Here is a 7,931-nt window from a genome sequence, read left to right as displayed (position 1 = left end):
AAGATTCTCTAGTAAAAGCATCATTAATGTATGCCCCGGACTATCAAAGAGATTTTAACCTGTATCTGGCTGCAGCAGATACGACCATTGCGATGGTTTTAGTTCAAGAAGTCGATGGAATTGAACATCCTATATATTATTTAAGCAAAAACTTGAATGATACAGAAAGCAAATATTCTTACGTTGAAAAGCTAGCACTTGCTGTTGTTCAAGCGATACAAAGATTTCGACATTATGTCCTCTTTCGGAAAACTACCATTCTATCAGATTGCAACCCCATGACTTATATATTGTCGCGATAGTTGCTGGGGGGCAAGTATTCGAAATGGATAACGATCCTTCAAGAGTTTGATCTGGAATTTGTAAAATCCAAATCAAAGAAAGCTTTAGTTTTCGCAGAATTATTGTGCGATCTCCCATCATCGTCCAACGATGAAACATCCGAAGAATCAATCGTGGACGAAAGTTTGTTTCTGATATATGCAAGCAATGAGTGGTATGGAGATATAATAATTTATCTCCAAACCCAAAAATTCAGGCCTGACACCTCTCGCTCAGAACAGAAACGTATACGATACCAAGCGAAAGACTACATGATCGTCGGTGATGTTAGTGTCAGTCTTTCTAGCCTTCCTACAGTGATCAAATATGCTCTTACAAAGTGATTTTGAAGTGTCAAGGTCAAATTTTGTCATTTCAAAGAGTTTTCAAGCAAAATTTGGTCACTAAGCATTAGGTCTAGGGTTTGCTTTCACTCTGTTCAAAGTTGCCCAAATGTCAGTCTATGTCATCATTCAGCTGAGTGTATCATCATTCAGAGGGTTGTCATTATCATGTCAATGTCTAATGAGTCATTTGACACCTTGTTCATGCTTCAGTTGCCACCCAGGCAAGGTCATTTCCCTCTCCTAGGGTTTTGAAGGCAATTTTTCTTGGATGGTCAAATCACCGGAAAAACTTGTTTCCTGATGTTCATACACCTTCCCCTATCCTTAAAGTACCTTAACAAACACTTCCCATCCCTTAGATCCGCCAAATTCCTCATTTTTGTACAAACCCTAGTTTCTAGCTACAATTTGGCAATTTTCTAGGTTGGGCCTGTGTTTTGCTCTTTTCGACCCCTTCCCCTCACTCAGTCACTGAGATTCCACTTTCTCCTGCTTCCTAACATCCCTCCCCACTTCCACAAATTTCCCCAAGAATTTAGAAGCCCCCTATCCCCTTCATCTCGCTCCATTTCGACAAAATTCCTTGCTTCACACATCGGGACAAGTCGCACTCAAATGATGTTCCAGAGAAATCAAAGATGAATTTTGGAAAACTGAGAGAGGTTTTTGTCCATAACATGCCAAAGAAGAAAAACCTCCTTCACTTTTTACACAAGTGTCATGGTTTGAGAGAAATGTCAAAAATACCGGCGAGAACGAAGGTGCTCCAAGGACGGTTGGCCAAAGCACAAAAACGAAGGAAAACGCCCGATCCACTCCAAATTTTGGTCAAAGCCTCTTTTACTGAGCATGGTACTTTATTGGGGACTCCCAGCCCAAATTTCAAGAAATTTGGAGAAAATTTTGTCATTTGTGAATTTTTTGTGCAATTTACAGGTTTTGGCCATTGGAATGGTCTCACCCCGGGTGAGACCATTTTGGAGGACTGCTCGGAATTTTGAAAACTTGGCATTTTTGGAAAGGGCATGCAAAGAGAAAAATTACCAATACTTGGGAGAAGCCTGATTTTGAGATTTGAGCCTCCAAAAGCTCAAAATACATCAAAAAAATGACTTTCTGCCCACTTTTTGAGTTGCAGAAAGTGACCTTGGGAGAAATGGTTTTTGAGGGGGCAAAACAATTCCAAATTCAGAAATTCCACTTGGGATGGAAAGTAGACAGACCAAGATTTCCAATGAGCCATCTTGCACCTGATTTGGATCAGTGGAACCCACTCAAAAGTAGCTGCAAAGGGGCGCGACCATTTGAACAGGGGGCGCGACCATTCGAGCCAGCTTTACCAGAATTGACCTTTTTTGTCAAAAAACACTGTTTTGACTATGGTTGACCATTTTTACTTGTAGATGATGGATAAATGTAATATTTTCATGGCACTTTGATAGATTTTATCTCTCTTTACCCTTCTAGAAGCTTCCATGATGTAAAAAGTGAAAAATTAATGCATGGATGAGTTAGCTAAGTAATAGAGGCAAGTTGTTTGGCTGCCTATTTTCTAGTTCTTAGTTTAGAATTAGTTCAAACTGCTCCTAGGAAGCTGAGCTCGACCCCTAGAGGTGGGGAAAGGAGTTAGATGGTCTAGATGGTCTATATTATGCTCTCTCCTTCTCATTTTCATGGTTGGACTCTTGTGGGAGAAACATTATTGTGTATTGTACATCTATTTCTGCAAATTTAAGGAAAGGAAAGCCAGGGTTTTGCAGATTTCATTGTGGATTCTTGTGGATCATTGTGTTGATGGTGTGTCTTCTAATTGTTACTGTAAGTTTGTTTATGTGTTACATATCTCTTTCTTTGCTGCTAATTGGACAGATGAAGTGGTAAAGTTTGAATTCATGCTTTGACATGCTCAACTTTTTAGTTTGTTCAATATTTATATTTTCTACTATCTAGAGAGGATTCAAAATGGTTGTTTTCCCTCTTTAGCTCCTCCTCTATCATCCCTGATCATCCATCTCAGATTAAGGCATCAACGCTCACTCCTACCTTGCCCCAAAGATCCCCCTGCAAAAACTGTGCTCAATCCCCGCACCCTGAATTGCACTCCCTCCAATTGCCACCAAAAACCCCAAAAAATCATTAAATCAACCCCCCTATCAATTTACTAGCCTAAAATATTTATTCTTAATTGGTCAGCCTAATCATATTGAAAGATCTATCAAATCTGACCCGAGAGAGCCTTCTCATACCTCGTAGGGCTAGCTACGAGGTGAAATGGTTTGATGTAGCCTTGAGAGTTTGTCTATCTCAGCCTAGGTGAATTCCAAGCACTAACAGGTGATACGCTTTACTGTCGTGGTATCAATACAGTTCTGAGGAGGTGCCTCACCCATGAAGAGGCCGAAAAAGCCCTGAATGAGTCTCATTCAGGCGCGTGTGGGGGGCATCAATCTGGATATGCTACAGCACAGAAAATCTTACGAGCAGGATACTTCTGGCCAACCATGTTCAAAGATTGCATAACCGCAGTCAGAAGTTGCCATGCTTGTCAAATTTTTGATAGCAAAACCAGAAGACCACCCGCACCTTTACATCAAATAGTTGCTGTTGGGCCTTTCGCCAAATGGGGCATCGATTTCATGACATGTAACCCCACCTCGACCGGGGGGCATGGGTATATTATAGTCGTCGTTGACTATTTTACCAAATGGGCCGAGGCGATGCCTACATTAGATAACACTGGTGAAACAGCTGCCCTTTTCTTTTTCAATCATGTAGTCGCCAGGTTCGGCGTACCACAGGCTATAGTTACAGATCATGGGTCGCATTTTCGCAATCACATGATGGTTGAATTAGCTGCCAAGCTTGGGCTATCTCACGACAGCTCTACCCCGTATTATCCGCAAGCCAACGGACAAGTTGAAGCAATCAACAAGGTCCTGAAGCGTATGTTGCAAAGGATGGTCGGAGTTCACAAAAGAAGGTGGCACCTAATCCTGTACTCAACCTTGTGGGCTTACCAAACATCGGTAAGGAATGCGACCGGGTTCACACCTTTCCAACTGGTGTATGGCCTGGAAGCAGTCTTACCAATCTAGTGTGAAATTTCGTCTCTAAAACTCGCAATTGATCTCCGCCCCGGAACTTCGGAAGAAGAGGCCCGTTTCTTGGAATTAATCCAATTGGATGAAACCCGTCGTGACGTCGCTTTGGCTAACGAAGCCCATAAGAAACGAGTCAAGGCGCAGTTTGACAAAATGTCAAACCCCGTGTCTTCTCAGAAGGTGACTTGGTCTTGCTTTATGACCAAGAATCTGATAAATTGGGAGCAGGTAAATTTAATTCTTTATGGATGGGCCCTTATATTGTTAAACGAGTGTTAGCAAAAGGAGCCTACGAGTTAATGGATTATGACGGAATTCCATTGGCGCAACCCCGTAATGGGTTGTACCTCAAGCGTTACTATGCTTAAATAGTAACCTATATGCTTTTGTTGTATTTTGTTTTCGCTAAAGTGTTTGTTTTGGTCGAGTAATCCACCTTTTTACATTTATTGCAGATGTCAAACCTTCTGGAGACATGTGTTGGATATGCCGACGGAGCGAGTCGTAGTTTGCAGAACCTGTCCTCCGCAGCCTGGGCCATTTTTTATCCAAGCGGCGAGTTAGTAAGTTTCAGAGGTGTATGTATTGGGCAATCAACGAATAACATCGTTGAGTATAGCGCGTTGATAGAACTACTCTCTGATGCCATCACCCATGGTATACGCCGACTAATCGTCAGGCTAGACTCACAACTCGTGATACTACAACTCAATGGTATATATTTCGTCCGCAACCCAGCTATTTATCGCATGTTCCTAAGGGTTAAGATTTTGGAAAGACAATTTGATTTAATTCAATACCAACATATTTCCAGAAACTTAAACACATTAACCGACTCATTAGCAAACTATGTGTTAGATAGACATTTGCGACATTTATAAAAAGAGACACATCATCAATGTTGTACATATGGATCATATAACTCAACCAAAATAAACCCCGAAAATCAAAATATATATATAAGTTGTTTATCGTTTGTACATAATGTTCTGTAACCAAGACAAAAATCGGTCGCATGACCCAAAAACTCAAAAATGCTAGGGGGCACCCTAGCCTAGTGATGCTCATGATAGCACGTCACGGCCTGTGCAATCATGCGTAAGAGACGAGTCCATCGTCTAGGCACACCAGTAGTATGCCACTGCAACTGTAAAGGTAACTCGTCGATCCTCACATCAGGAATGCCGAGAGTAAGGCTCTCAACCTGCTCCTGCACAGCTGTAAGGGTCTCGACCACATCAAGGTCACGAAGAATAACCCTCCCAGCAGTCTCCCCTACTGGGGCAGCAACTGGCGCTCTTGGGCGAACTGCTGGACGAACAGGACCAACATCTGCATGCACACATGAGTTTGATTAAAGTCTTGATAGAATAAAGCACAAGGACATTATAAATAAAAACAGTAAACAGTGATATGGTCAAAGATTTTACCGATAGCGCCCCACTGTTCGCCATCCGGCAGTACCAAGTCCGGATCACCTCAGAAATCCATACCAACATATGGATACTCGGAATAGACCATCTCCTGACGCTCGAACCACCTGAAGAAGGTATCAGTGAAAGAAATCTGAGATTGACCAGCATGCCTAGACATGTGATCAACCCATCTCTGCATGCGTGGCTCGGTAGGAGAAGGCAAGTCGAGTGCGATATACTGAGGCTGCATCAGTGGTATCTTCTCCAAGGCAAAGGCAGTCAAAATAGAACCAAATCCAAAGTTCTTCAGCTTCCCGTCCTTTACCTTGGTCAACTGACTTTTCATCTGAAGAAGTACTGCATCACACCAGTTGAATACTTTCGGTTGGAGGCACTCCAAGGCGTGCTACACATAGGATCTGTTGGCAACATGAAGAGATGTGCTACCGGCCATCCTACCAATAGTATACAGAATGGACCTGAGAGATCTGTCAGCAATCTCACGGATAACGACCTTGCCGTCTCTGCTCGGCTGAGATCCTTCCCTGCAGTACTGGTGGACATAATCTCTCACTGAATCATTCCCTCGGGCCGAACCTGACAAAGAAACGGGAGCACCCTGCCTCGACAAACCAGTCAAGAAGTAAATGTCTACTACGGTCAGGGGGATAGATTTGCCCCTAATCTGAAATACTTGGTTGATAGGATCCCAAGCATCAAGCATATACTGCAGTAAGGAGATCTGTGCTCTCATACTAGAGATACGGAAGAACTTCAGCAGGCCACAGTTCCGCAGCGCGTTCACCGTGACAGGGTCATGGAGGGCAATCATGTCCTCTTCTTCATGTTCTCATTCTCGCCATGTAAGGGTCATTTTGCTCAAAAGTCCCTGCAAAACAAACAAGAGAAAGAGTAAGATCCTGGATTTGATGAGAAATTGGCAAAATTTTCATCAAAAAACTGTGCAACAAAATTGTTTTTCTATGCCCAACGCAACTGGCTAGTGTTCCACCTGCGTTGAAGGTCAAACTGCCTTCATGCAGCTTGACATTCAACGCAGGTTTCGAGTGAACTACCTGCGCTGATGGCAGAGCGCCCTAGCAAAACCCCAGGGGCTCAGGGGGACAGGAAAACAGGCACAGAATGGGAAAAGGAAACCATGAAAAGAAAGAGCTAGGGTTTAGCTCCTACCTGGTCCAGACGGCGCCGAAAATCGTCCGCAGAATCTCCCAGAATCAGCTGATGAAAATCAAGGGGGAAGAGGCACCTCCAAAGCTCCAACAAACCAAGTTCAAATGAAATGGTAAAATGAGAGGTAAAAACACTTTTTAATTGCTTTTTACGTAGTTCAAAGCGAAATATTAGGGTTCTAATCTCATTTTCAAGCAAATGTTATTCATTTCTAACTAGTTTGATGCAGCAATTGAGGATACAGTACTATCTTTGAAAATGGCAAAGCTAGTTATGGTAAAAAATCAAAAATTTGACCATATAATATCGAGCAGTTTTAGCACACAGTTCATGCTCGTTAAAAAATAAACACAAGATCCGAGCAGTTTTAACGCGGACTTCATGCTCGTTAAAAAATAAACATAAGCAATGAGCAAGTGTTTCCACCAGCGTTTAAGCTCATTTTAAAATAAAAAATGAACCACTACCCGGTAAATAACCACTGTGAATGTAACCTCATCACCCATTAAAGCCTTGGTCGTGTTTGCACCGTCACCTCCACTTTTCCATTGGCCGATCGTTCACTTCCATATGTTTGTTTACCCATTTTGAGGAACAGCTGCGAAGAGTGATTTCACCTAGCCATCCTTGTGACACTGTCGTGATTGGAAAATTCCAACCTGTACCTGGAATCAGCTGCTAACCCTGTTTATCACCCGTTCCTCAAAAGACGAGTCTTCTTTAAGCTCTTTTCAACTGACTCGTAAAATATGAAAAGATTGCCGAGTCCTTGGCCTTCCAGCTCGTTAAAGGGACAGGAAGAGCTACCCTCTTCTAGATTTTAATCTTTTTGGACCTGAGGGATTATTGCACAAAAAGATCGAGCGCTTGTCTTATTCGGCTTGTTAAAACTATCGAAAACTCATCCCTTCTGTATTGTTTTATACTTTTTCGGACCTAAGGGATTAGATGACGAAAAAGGACTTTTGGAGTTAACTTTATGTACCTTTTCAGACTCTCTAAAAATGAAAAGGACTGAGTTATCTTTGTCGTTAGACTCGTTAAAATCATTAAATAGCAACAAACTTGTCTTTAGATGAGAACGAGTTTCACTATCGCTAGGCTCGTTAAAACATAGCAATGGGCTTGCCCGAAGGGCGGGTTATAGAACAAGCATATGTTATCCTCCTCAAGCTTGACAAAAATAAAGAGGTACTGGTCAGCAATGACTGGGGAAAAATTGGGAGAAACTCAAGAAAACTTTGATGGTAGCAAGTCGCTCTTGAACATGACACTTTTCCTCCATACCACAATCGGGTTGGGTTTTTTCATTCACCAGTCACATCACCATGGTCTCGTCATACCATCCATATTTGGGGTAATGCTACCGATCCATCGCATCAGTGTCGCCATATGTTCAAGAGAAGTCGTTCAGAAAATTCAAGCGTGTCCCATCCACTGCCGTACATTATCCTTCATCCTTTCATGACCGCCACCCTGAATCATATGTCACAGATCGTTTTCACCTCCATTAAAATCATTAGCTCCGTTCCGTGTCACTGATGTGGGATTCATTA

Source organism: Pinus tabuliformis, chromosome 4_2 (assembly GCF_031772625.1).
Source record: "Pinus tabuliformis cultivar Carrire ecotype Pingquan chromosome 4_2, CPIR1, whole genome shotgun sequence".
Lineage (NCBI taxonomy): Eukaryota > Viridiplantae > Streptophyta > Pinopsida > Pinales > Pinaceae > Pinus > Pinus tabuliformis.
Note: the sequence above shows the minus strand (reverse complement) of the source record.